At 40.9% G+C, this 12,500-nt stretch overlaps 1 protein-coding gene across 3 annotated transcripts in view; it reads left to right on the top strand.

The window, feature by feature from the left end:
* hdac9b (histone deacetylase 9b) overlaps nt 1-12,500 on the top strand; it is an 87,312-nt gene that overhangs the window by 6,298 nt on the left and 68,514 nt on the right. The window contains exon 1 of one of the 3 annotated variants that reach the window (XM_080426209.1): nt 2,481-2,592. The exons of the other annotated variants lie outside the window; for them this stretch is intronic. The gene's annotated coding sequence lies outside the window, so the exon portion shown is untranslated. Of the gene's footprint in view, nt 1-2,480; nt 2,593-12,500 lie in introns of those variants that run through there. 3 annotated transcript variants of the gene reach the window in all.

The following is a 12,500-nucleotide window of genomic DNA, read 5'->3' on the forward strand; positions in this document are numbered from 1 at the left end:
TGCACAACGTCAACAACTCAGGTGACCGACTGAAACACAGACAGACAGACAGACAGACAGACAGACAGACAGACATCTATTCTCCTCTGGTTACGGATCTCTGTCTATTTCCATCATTCTTTTCCTCTCTCCTCCTCCCTCCCGGTCTTTGCCATTCCAAGTGTTCAGTTCATTGAACGCTGAGGATTCTTTTATTTTTTTTACTGTCACAGTCTTTCTCTTTCTCTTTCCTCCGTTGGTTTATCTCTTCTTGGATCTGCTACTTCTCCCTATCTTCCCCGGTGCGACCACCCTCTCTCCTCTGCCCCCCCTCTCTCTCTCTCTCTCTCTCTCTCTCTCTCTCTCTCTCTTCTCTCTCTCTCTCTCTCTCTCTCTTCTCTCTCATCCTCTCTCTCTCTCTCTCTCTCTCTCTCGCTGTCAAACCCGCTCCACTCTCTGCCAGCCGTACTCTCTCTCTCTCTCTCTCTCTCTCTCTCTCTCCTCTCCTCTCTCTCTCTCTCTCTCTCTCTCTGTGAAAAACTTCTTCCCAGTCTTTCAACGCGGTGGTATGATCAGACACTGTCTCTCAGTATCAAGGTATTTAATCTTATTATCATATGGTGTACTATAGTACTACTACTGCACGGATTAGTATGCTAGTGGACAGACAGAGAGCTCATAAAGGCTGTGCATAGAGACAGTGTGTTGTTGACATGTTAAAGAAGTGTGTCCTCTAGGCAAGTGTGCTGCTGAAGAGTCCAGATGGCTGTTTTAATATGGACTGTATATGCATAGAGGGGCTGTAACTGATCTTAATGGGTCAGATCAATAAGTATGTGAATGCTGGAAGCTATATATATATATATATATATATATATATATATATATAATATATATATATATATATATATATATATGTGTTGGCTATGTGTGAAGATGAACATGAAAAAGGATGTTTTGTTCTTGTGAGCTTCCATGTCAGGCTGCACTTTCTGAGCGAGCAGGAAATAACTTGTGGGACAAAAATACTGAAAGGGACATCTAAAAAAAGGGTGTCTTGTCTCAGGATATTTACCAGAGGACAATGTCTATTCTATTTTAGCCCTGGGAATTGGAACCAGGAGAGTAAAAAGACATATCGGTCTCTGACTAATGGCTTGTTCACTGGATTGACTCAAACATGACTCATCCTACTTTTCTCTCTCTCGTCTTTTCTGTTTCTCATTCTGCTCGAGCGTTTGGTTTATTCTATTCTATTCATAAAACAAAAAACGTAGTCATTCGGTGTGTCTTTTTCTTGAGAAACCGGTCAAAGTTTGAGCTGAAGTGAAGGCGTTTATTCTGGGAACAGGGTTCATCATGTCATGTGGTGTTCGTGCTGGGAAGCTTTTGTAATGAGCAAAATGTTGAACTGAGTCATCTGAGTGCATGGTTTTTATAAGCTGCAAAATACTATGGCCTTTAGGGCTGTCATAGTGTTGGACTGCAATTATAGCCCAGGAGGAAACAACAACATATATATTATTGGAATGTTTATATCTGTCCCCCCGTGCTCTTGTGTGCAATAATAACTGTCATTTGTCAGTTTCTCTTTGGGACTGTCACCGTGACTGATGACATTTGTCAGAGACGTATATATACACACACACACACACACACACACACACACACACACACACACACACACACACACACACACACACACACACACACACACACACACACACACACACACACACAGTGATGTATGAAAAATGTTCACTTTATCATAAAACCATAGTGTTGCTGCTGGAAAGCTTAACCCAGTAAGACCGGCAACGCATCTGTGTCATTTTAGCTATTTGAGCTATGACTATTATTTTGTACTTTTGGCTATTCAAAAATAGCAGATCTACAAGTTCAATAGCTGAGCTTCTAGATCTGCTATTTCAGAAAAATCGTGAAAATGAGTGCAAATCTGTTGAATACCTATTTTGTTTTTAAAGCAAACCTTTGTAACTGTCAAATGTCTCAAACAAATGTCTTCATTTTTCTGAAAAAAACGTTGTTGCTATAGGCCTATCAATGGTTCTCAAACCTTTTCCATGTCATGGACCACCCAAAATGATACGTATTTGGCCGTGGGACCCCCCATCTCAAAATATGTTGTTCCAGGGACCCCCAGAAGCACAGATTTGAGTTAAAAATTGTTCGCGTTTAAAAATATATATACATATTCAAAGATTTGCAAAAAAAATTAATAGCCCAAATAAATCTTAAAATGACACAGATGCGTTCCCGGTCGTGATGGGTAACTGCAGACCAGCCTCTGACACAAGGAGGGGAGGGGGGAGGGGGAGGGGGGGGGGGAAGCAGCAGGCAGTTGGCTAAGCAAGAAGACATGTGGAAATAATGCTTGAGGGGGGTAACACATTTCTGTCTCGGTCAATATAGCAGGTCAATAACTCCATCTGACTATCAGGCAGTCGAGAGAGAGAGAGAGAGAGAGAGAGAGCCCGGGGTTGGTTTTACAAGCCTCGGAGCCCTTCTGTGTTGAGCCAAACAACAGCTTCAGCTTCCAAGCTGCACTGGATCCAGGGCTCCTCGCTTATTCTGTGGGTCAGCTATTCTTAGGTGAGTTATTTTCAGCTTATGGCATTAGGCTGCTATGATTAGGCGTCTCCGCTTTATCGCTCCATCTCCCTGCGTTGCTCTGCCTCTCTCTCACCCGCTATAACGAGCTCTTTGGAACAGATATACATAGAGAGGGAGTCTGTCATAACATGTACTTTCTTTTCTATCTTTTCCCCGGGTTGTCACCTGACAAACGACTAATATTATCTGTCTTAAAAAAAAAAATCCTCCTCAGGAGATGCCTCGTTCGGTTGCCAAGGTTTGGGAGACACGCGGCGGGCGGGTGTTGTTGACAGGAAGACGCACGGACGCAGACATTCCCTTTAAAACCAGACAAGAAAAGCAGGCTTTTTTTTTTTTTTTTTTACGTGGCTCCCGTACAATAGAGAAATGCAAAATATATATAGGCTGACATTAAGAGGTTAGTCATTGGTTGTGCCGGTCGTTAAAAGGGCTCCTCTGTGGGTCTGCTAAGTAGTTATGTTGATATATATAAAAAAAAAAAGTCTCTCTCAAACACAGCTCTCTCGACCTCTTAACCCTTTTAAGACCGGGAAAGCTATTCAAAAATGGCAGATATACAGGCTAGCTCGTAGATTTGCTAATTTTGAAAAATCGTGAAAATGTGTGCAAATCTTGGAATATTTCTTTTTTTAAAGCAAACATTTGTTAAAATATTTAGTTCCAGGGACGCCGCCCCCCCCCCCAGAAGCAAAGATTTGAGTTTAAAAATGTCAAATGTCAGCTTAAAAAATAAATTGAAAATCAAATATTTGCACACATTTTCTAAATTTTTCAAATTCTCAAGCACTACAAGAGCTTGTATATCTGCTATTTTTGAATAGCCAAAGACATCTTAAAATGACACAGACGCGTTCCCGGGTCTTAATAGGTTAACATTAGGGGTGCGTGCCGATATATCGTCCCGCGATATATCGCGATACGTTTTCGTGACGATATGTATCGTTTTGGCGTTTTTGTTGTTGTTGCAATAATAATAAGGCAATAACAGAAGTATTTGTTTGCATTTGCTTTCCCAAAAAGTGCCATATATCGTATCGATATTGTGAGCCCAATATCGTGTATCGTATCGTGAAATTAGTGATCGGATTCGGCACACCCCTAGTTAACATGGTATAAGTCTCCCTCTCTGCTTTTGTTGTTTGAAGTGGGACACGGCGACAAGGGGGAGGATGGAATCTCATTTGAATTTGGATGACACGAGCGGCGTCACATTTCTGACGAGTGACAAAAAAATGCAAATAATAAAAAAAAGGTACAAGAGGCTAGTCTCCGCGCTGTCAGCTAATTAGCTTGAAGAATAGCACCCCGACGGTCGCCTGTTCAGACAGGAACAATATTGCACGTTTCAAAGCGGCTCTGTTGTAAAGCGGCTCTGTTGTACTGTATGTTACATTCACTGTCACTGTGCTGACAAGCCTGAGCGCTCAGCAGAGCACATAGAGGCAGACACTTGCTGATTGAATTAATTGTTGATGATGATAATGGTGGACAAACCAGTGGTGGGAGATGTACTCGGACATTTTACTTAAGTAAAAAAGTATAAATGCCATAATATGAAAAATACTTTGTTGCCAGTAAAAGGTTCAACATGTTACTTGAGTAAAAGTACAAAAGTATTGGCATCAAAATGTACTTAAAGTACCACAAGTAAAAGTACTACAATGTTTGAAAATAGCAGATCTACAAGCTCACAACGTGTCGCGATGCGATACGTTGTGAGCTTGTAGATCAAATAGCCTAGGTATAAAATAGGGCTGAAGTGGTTAATGTATGTTTTAGGATATAATAATTTATATCTGCAAAGTAACACGGAACAAGTTAATTTAACTCCTTTAACCCTGGCATCCATATTTTGTGGATGTCATCATAGGTGAAAAAAGAAAACAGCCGATTGTGAGTTGTGAGCTTGTCGATTGGTCGATTTCTGTTATTTTCGTTATTTGTTGGACAACGAAGTATACAGGGGCTTAAGTGGTTAATGTTTGCGACCTGGTTTTCCAAAACAGAAACGGCTTGAAGATGACTTTGGGCTGTGTGTGCGTACTGCGTAATGTTCTTCTGCTTTTCAATGGGACTCTGCGTACGTAATGGTGAAACGATAGCCCACTGCAGATTGTAGAGCGTCCTGATGTATCAGGGATGCTGAGTGATGCTCTTCTCCTGTTTCCGTCTCATCCTGTGGCCAGGAAACACAGCCTACAGCACACTGAAGACATTCAGTTCTTCCCTTCAGTTTTGGGGGGCTGGGTATAAGCTTTTAGTGGACACAGAGAGGTCACCGGTTTGCCTCGAACTGCTCACCCCCTCTGAGCACTCATATTGACCATCTGAGCAGCCATCAGCTGGGTGAAGCTGAAACTGACCCCCCCCCCCCCCCACCCCCCCACAGGAATAAGGTCTACACGATGGATCAATCTATTTGGTATTTCACTGATGATGGATCCTGCTGTACCTAATAGGTTCCTAGGAACAGGTTCTGTTGGCTTGGGGTGTTCTAATTCCCTCCCAGCAAGTGTGTATACGGCAGTGGTGTAAAGTAACTAAGTACATTTACTCAACTGCACTTTTGAGGATTTCTTTTCTTTACTGGAGTAAAGTAATACTTTTACTTCTACTCCACTACATCTCAGAGACAAATATTGTACTTCTACTCCACTACAATTATTTGACAGCTTTAGTTACTGGTTACTTTGCAGATATACATTATTATTACATTATAAAACATACATTAACCACTTTAGCCCTATTTTATACCTAGGCTGTTTGAAAATAGCCGATCTACAAGCTCACAACGCGTCGCATCGCGACGCGTTGTGAGCTTGTAGATGTGCTATTTTCAAACATTTTAGTGCTTTTACTTTTGGTACTTTAAGTATATTTTGAAGCCAATACTTTAGTACTTTTACTCAAGTAACATTTTGAACACAGGCCTCTTACTTGTAAACAGGCATTGCTACTTTTACTCAAGTAAAACACCTGAGTACCTCTTCCACCACTGGTATATAAGCAGACAGTCTGTTTGGGGTTTAAGAGCTTCTGTCGTACGGGTGTCATATCTGTTTGTATTCGCAAACGTCCCTGTGACCCAGGGACTGACGTCTAGAGGATCAGTATGTGGGTAGTACCAGACTTCTTTTTGCTCCCTGGGGATCAGGCCCACATGGTGAAGGTCTGGGGCTCATGGTTCTTCTTTGTTATATAGCAGATAGCACTGCAAGCCACACAGACTGACTCTGGGCTCATAGCGAGCGGCAAGGACGAGCCTGCAGTCTTAAAAATAAAGGGCCCCGTTTCCTGCTTTTAGACATGCCAGCTGCCCAAAATAACAAGGCACTTAATGAGAGATCCAGCACCACATCCCCGCGTCACCAAGCAAGCAAGCATGGGTTTATTTTTTGCCCCCGAAACATCTCTGCACCCCCCCACCCCCCCCCCCCCCGGTTTCTATTTATACGGGTCGAAATGGGAGTTTTTTTTTAAAGTTTGTGAAGCGAAAGCCTTCCCCTGTTTGCACTCCAAACTCTCTCACACAGGGAAGACGAGGGTGACGTGCTTTAAAATGTAAACACAGGCAGGGGTCATTACCTGTGTTGGGAAAAAACAGTACTACATTTTTGTACTTAAGTGAAAGTATCAATACTGCAATGTAGAAATATACTCTGTTACAAGTACAAGTCCGGAATTCAAAATTCACTCGAGTAAAAAGTACAAAAGTATTGGCATCAAAGAGTAAAAGTACAAAAGTATTGGCATCAACATTTACTTGAAGTACCAAAAGTAAAAGTACTCATTATGCAGAATGTCGCATTTCACAAGTAAAAAAAAAATAGCAGATCTACAAGCTCACAATACGTCGCATCGCGAGCTTGTAGATGGGCTATTTTCAAATGGCCAAAATGTATATAGGCCTGAAGTGGTGACTGTATGTTTTGTAATAATAATCAAAATCTACAAAGTAACTAGTAACTAAAGTTTTCAAATAATTGTAGTGGAGTAAAAGTCCAATATTTGCCTCTGAGATGAAGTGGAGTAGAAGTACTGAAAATTGGACCACTGGTCCATTACTAGTGTTTTTTTTCTTTTGCAAACCTCTGCATTTAAACCACATAAACCCTAGCGTCCCTATTCTGGCCAGGTGAAACCTTCGGCGAGAATAGCCGATCGACAAGCTACACAACGTGCCGAGACGCGCGCTGTGTAGCTTGTACTAGCTCTGCTATTCTCAGCGAAGCTACAGTATTTAGCGTTGAGCGAAAAACAGGAGGGGACCCAAACACAGCCCTGGGGGACTCCGATCGACTAAGTATAGGGTTGAAACCGTTTAAGCAAAGTAAGCGATCTAAACTGAACACGATGCATGGGGGGGGGGGGGGGGGTTTGCAGCCAGTGTTCCGTTGAGCGAACGCCCTCTAAACACCCTTCCAGAATGAACCCTGATGTGTTTGGGTGAAACATAATGTTCCTTCTCTCTCCACGCGCGCACACACACACACTATGTGCTGAGGTACCGTCGGTGGTGGGGAAAAGTACTCAAATGTTTTACTTAAGTAAAAGTACCAATACTGCAATGTAGACGTCGTACTCTGTCACAAGTAAAAGTACGGAATTCAAAATGTTACTTGAGTGAAAGTACGAAAGTATTGGTGTCAAAATGTTCTTAAAGTATCAAAAGTAAATGTACTAAAACGTTTGAAAATATGCCGAATACAAGCTCACAACGCGCCGTGATGCGAAACGTTGTGAGCTTGTAGATCAGCTCAATTTCAAATAGCCTATGTATAAAATAGGGCTAAAGTGGTTAATGCATGTTTTATAATGTTACTTAATGATTTATTTAAGTAACTAGTAACTAAAGTTTTCAAATAATTCTAGTGAACTGGAGTAAAAGTATAATTTTTGCCTCTGAGATGTAGTGGAGTAGAAGTAAAAGTACTGGAAATTGGAAATACCCCAGTAAAGTAAAAGTACCTAAACATTTGACTTAAGTACAGTACTTGAGTAAATGTACTTAGTTACTCTACACCACTGGTCCCAACAGTGCGTACGTTAAGGAGAGAATAGTTCCTTTAGTTCCTGCTGTTTCTGGCCCCAGATGTTAATTGTCCTCTGTGAGCACTGATGTGTGATATATATGTGCATGATAGATTATCAGGTAGATGTGTGATGCGTTGCCCCAATAATTGAGGTTTTTAATATGTTTCGTTCATCGGAAACTGGTCTCTGGGACGTTGAAAATACCCTTCAGCTGGCCTAAAATAGCATGGCAGTAGCCTGTTTAGTATTTTCGTCCGTGACGCCAAAGGGTTATTTATATATGTGGCAAAGGTACCTTAATGCAGTTATGAAAGCTAAGTACTAGCCAATAGGTGACGTCTATTTGTATACCCAACCAGGAAGTTACCTCCAGCACGGGCTCCCGCTGTGGATTTACCGTGGAATCTTTGCACTGGGGTTTTAGCAGGGGTGGAAAAAGTACTCACTCATTTCTTACTTAAGTAAACGTATCAAAACTGCATTGTAGAAATGCTCTGTTACAAGTAAAAGTCCGGAATTAAAAATGTACTCGAGTAAAAGTACAAAAGTATTGGTATTAAAATGTACTTAAAGTACCAACAGTAAAAGTACAATTTATTTTGAAAATAGCAGATCTACAAGCTCACAATGCACGTTGTTAGCTTGTAGATCAGCTATTTTCAAATAGCCTATGTATAGTGCTGAAGTGGTTAATGAATGTTCTATAATATAATACTTTATATCTGCAAAGTAACTAGCAACTAAAGTTTTCAAATAATTGTAGTGGAGTAAATTAAAACAACATTTGCCTCTGAGATGTAGTGGAGTAGAAGTAAAAGTACTGAAAATTGGACAATAAGCTCTGTAGCAAACTAAAGGCTCAAGATATTAACACATTTTCTTCAGCAAGATAATCTTCACAAATCAACACGTCTCTTTTTATATTTCTTTCAACAACACATGCAATTAACAGTTTTTATAGCAGTATCAGCTTCAGAATTCAGAGTTGAAATATTAATGGGTGTAATTTATGTCAAAACGTGAAATTCGGCTTTTGATGAACACAGACGTTATTTTCTGCATAAATGTAACCCCACACCCCTCTTTAGAACTACAAACTCTGCATGAAAACGAAGCACTTCAGGTGAAGTTTTGAGTTTGTATCTCGACATTCTAACGTTTCCTAAAGCGAGTAAAGAACTATGTTGTTGAACCTAATGGTAAACTGTGAAAAAAACTAAGTATAACCGCCCGACTTTAGCGTCACCATTGCTGTGTTTTGCTGCCCATGTCACGTACATGCTGTATAACGCGTGCACTTATAAAACTAACACATCCAGTGTATTTTAGTATGTGTCAAACAGAGTCCTTGCATGTTAACCCATTGAGTCCGGGGAAAGAATCTGTGTTCATTTTTAGATTTCTTTGGCGCGGCTCATAGCGCGGCACCGAGTGCCGCGCTATGAGCTTGTAGATCTGCTATTTTTGAAAAATCATGAAAATTTGTGCAAATCATTGAATATATATATTTTTAAAGCGAACATTTGTAACTCATATCTTTGCTTCTGGGGGATTCTACAAATGTCTTCTAAATCCTAGCAGTTTCTTTTTTGAAAAAAAAACAAAAAACGTATGTTGCTATATATATCAGTGGTTCTCAAACTTTTTCATGTCAAGGACCCCCAAAATTATATGTATTCGGCCGCGGACCCCCATCTCAAAATATTTTGTTCCAGGGACCCCCAGAAGTTGTGACGTGAGTTAAAAATGTTAACTTAAAAAAAAATCTATAATCAAAGATTTCCACATATTTTCACGATTTTTCAAAAATAGCAGATCTACAAGCTCAGATCTGGTATTTTTGAATAGTTAAAAAAAAATCAAAAAAAATGACACCGATGCTTTCCCGGTCTGAATGGGTTAATGGCCATGTCGCCCGGTGATGTGTGTCTATTCTCTCTCCGGGGTGGGAAGCTTTGCTAATGTGGCCTGAGGCGACGAGTAAAAAAATAAATAAATAAAAATAAAATAGACCGCCATCCTGCGTCTCAAATTAAAGCTGCGATCGTCACTGTAACCGCCAGCCCGGCTAATGAGAGGCAGATCGGTTATAGAAATAAACACGTTTGGGGGAGAAGGCAGTGGTGGTGCGACTCTCTCTAGCACTGGGAGTGTGGTCCAGGCCATGAGTCACACAACCCCCTCCTCTCTCTCTCTCTCTCTCTCTCTCTCTCTCTCTCTCCTTGGCAGGCCCTCCGACAGGAGGAATTTGGGCATGGGGGGGGGTGGGGGGGGGGGCAGGGTGCTTGTCGCTCCCTGGTGCTAAAAACAAATTGGGGGAGAGCTGTCATTCATAAATCTCTTGTTTACCAACCCGGCACCTACCCTTAGTGATACTTCTAGCACCGGCCCGGCTAGCCAGCCAGCTTTTTCACTGACAAAAGAACCCCCCCTGGCCAGTGGTGGAAAAAGTACTCACATTCTTTACTTAAGTACAAGTACCAATACTGCGATATAGAAATACTCTGTTACATGTAAAAGTCCGGAGTTCTAAATTTACTTGAGTAAAAGTACGAAAGTATTGTTATCAAAATGTACTTAAAGCACCAACAGTAAAAGTACTAAAATGTTTGAAAATAGCAGATCTACAAGCGATGCGACGCGTTGTGAGCTTCTAGATCTGCTATTTTCAAATAGCCTAGGTATAAAATAGGGCTAAAGTGGTTAATGTATGTTTTTTAATGTAATAATGTATATCTGCAAAGTAACTAGTAACTCAAGTTTTCAAATAATTGTAGTGGAGTGAAAGTACAATATTTGTAGTAGTGGAGTAGAAGTAAAAGTATAGACAATTGGAAAAACTCCAGTAAAGTAAAAGTACCTCAAAATTGTACTTAAGTACAGTACTTGAGTAAATGTACTTAGTTACTTTCCACCACTGGAAAAGGGGCATCACATCATCTTCAGGTCACTAAACGGACCCACCGAAGCTTAAATAAACAAACAAAGGCAACACACCAAAAAAAACCCAAGCAAGCCAGGTTGGTCGCTTCCGAAAGTGACCCAAAAGGTACGTAAGTGCACAACACTGCGCTTTTTTTATTTTTGCCCGTGTTAAATTGAGCAGGCGGCCTCACAAGTGTGACAGACTTTCGCACATTATCTATATTAAGACCCTGCTCAGAAAAGCATTTATATTTAGCGCCGCTGGTGGTTCCGTGTTCTCCTCTCTCTGCATGGGGAGTGTTTTTCTGTCCCTACATCATCAACACAACATTTCAGTTTCACATGTACTGCAGGGTACATTTTAAAGTTGAGTATTGATTTTCGTGTAGTCCATTGTTGATTTAGGGTGATGAGCATGTGAAAGTAGCATGGTGGAATGGCAGCGGAGGGGTCTCTTCTATTTCGGTAAATGGCATTTTGTTTAGAGCCTGACCGATGGCGGATTTTTGGGAACGATCCCGATTTTGGGGAGTCCTTAGACCACCGATTGTCCTTGTTTTGACCGATAGCGTGTAAGAAAGTGCAACATCTTGAAATAGATTAGAAAAAACATAGTTTCTATTTGAAAAGATCTAACTTAAAAGCAAACACGTGAATTAAAATAAGCAGTTTTCAAATTAACATTTTGATAGATAAAACAAACAAAATTAAGGATACATTTTAACGCTCATATATAAAAATAACGTTTGACTTTAATTACACAATGAAGAAAATGCACATAAACAGGACCACATGAAGCCTTATTCAAAAATACTGTTATCGGCCAGACCGGGGCTCTTAATTTAGTTTGTTTGTTTGTGTTGCCCTGTGTCGTACCTGGGCTCTTCATTTAGTTTGTTTGTTTGTGTTGCCCTGGGTCGTACCTGGGCTCTACATTTAGTTTGTTTGTTTGTGTTGCCCTAGTGTCGTACTGTACCTGCGTCTGTGTGTATACCGCATCTGAAATGGCGCACAGCGCTGGCCGTGAGGAATGTATAAACTGTTCTTTCACATGTGGGTCGAAAGTTTCAGCGCGTCTCCAAGCCTAGCCTAGCCTATAGCCTCCTGACCTCATTATCTTCCCCTGGAACATTCTCATCCTCTCAACCATCAATCCCATCAACATGCCCCGCGGCAACAAGAGAAGCAAAGGCTATAATAGAAAGGGAACGTGATGTCACACACCGGTCAAACGCATTAGACGCGACAGAAACGTAACATGGGTCCATTGGGTTCAATGGCCACGGGCAGATTTGCAAAAATTGTTCGTGATTTTTTTTTTAATGGCAGATCTACAAGCTCGTAGCACGGTGCCGCACTATGAGCTTGTAGATCTGCTATTTTAGAAAAATCGTGAAAATGTGTGCAAATCTTTGAATATATATATATCTTTAAAGCAAACATTTGTAACTCAAATCTTTGCTTCTGGGGATCTGGGGTCTTTTAAATCCTAACAGTTTTTTGAAAAACGTATGTCGCTATATCAGGGGTTCTCAACCTTTTCATGTCAAGGACCACTAAAAATTACCCCCATCTCAAAATATAAGTTCCAGGAACCCCCCATGAAGCAAAGATTTGAGTTACAAATGTTCGCGTTAAAATATATTCAAAGATTTACCAGATATACAAGCTCATAGCGTGGCACTCGGTGCTTGTATATCTGCTATTTTTGAATAGCCAAAGTATAAAATATGGATGAGCTTATAGATCTGCTATTTTTGAAAAATCGCGAACATTTGTGCAAATCTTTAAAGTGGAACATTGTTCTGTTCCACTTTCTATCATACTGTATGACCCATCGGGCATGCTCCAGTGTCTCTTTAATTTAGTGGTTCTCAACCTATGGGCCGGTTGACCCCCCCCCCCCCCCAAGTCATTAACTAACG

This window comes from Gymnoscopelus braueri (assembly GCF_963280865.1).
Source record: "Gymnoscopelus braueri genome assembly, chromosome: 4".
Classification (NCBI taxonomy): Eukaryota; Metazoa; Chordata; class Actinopteri; order Myctophiformes; family Myctophidae; genus Gymnoscopelus; species Gymnoscopelus braueri.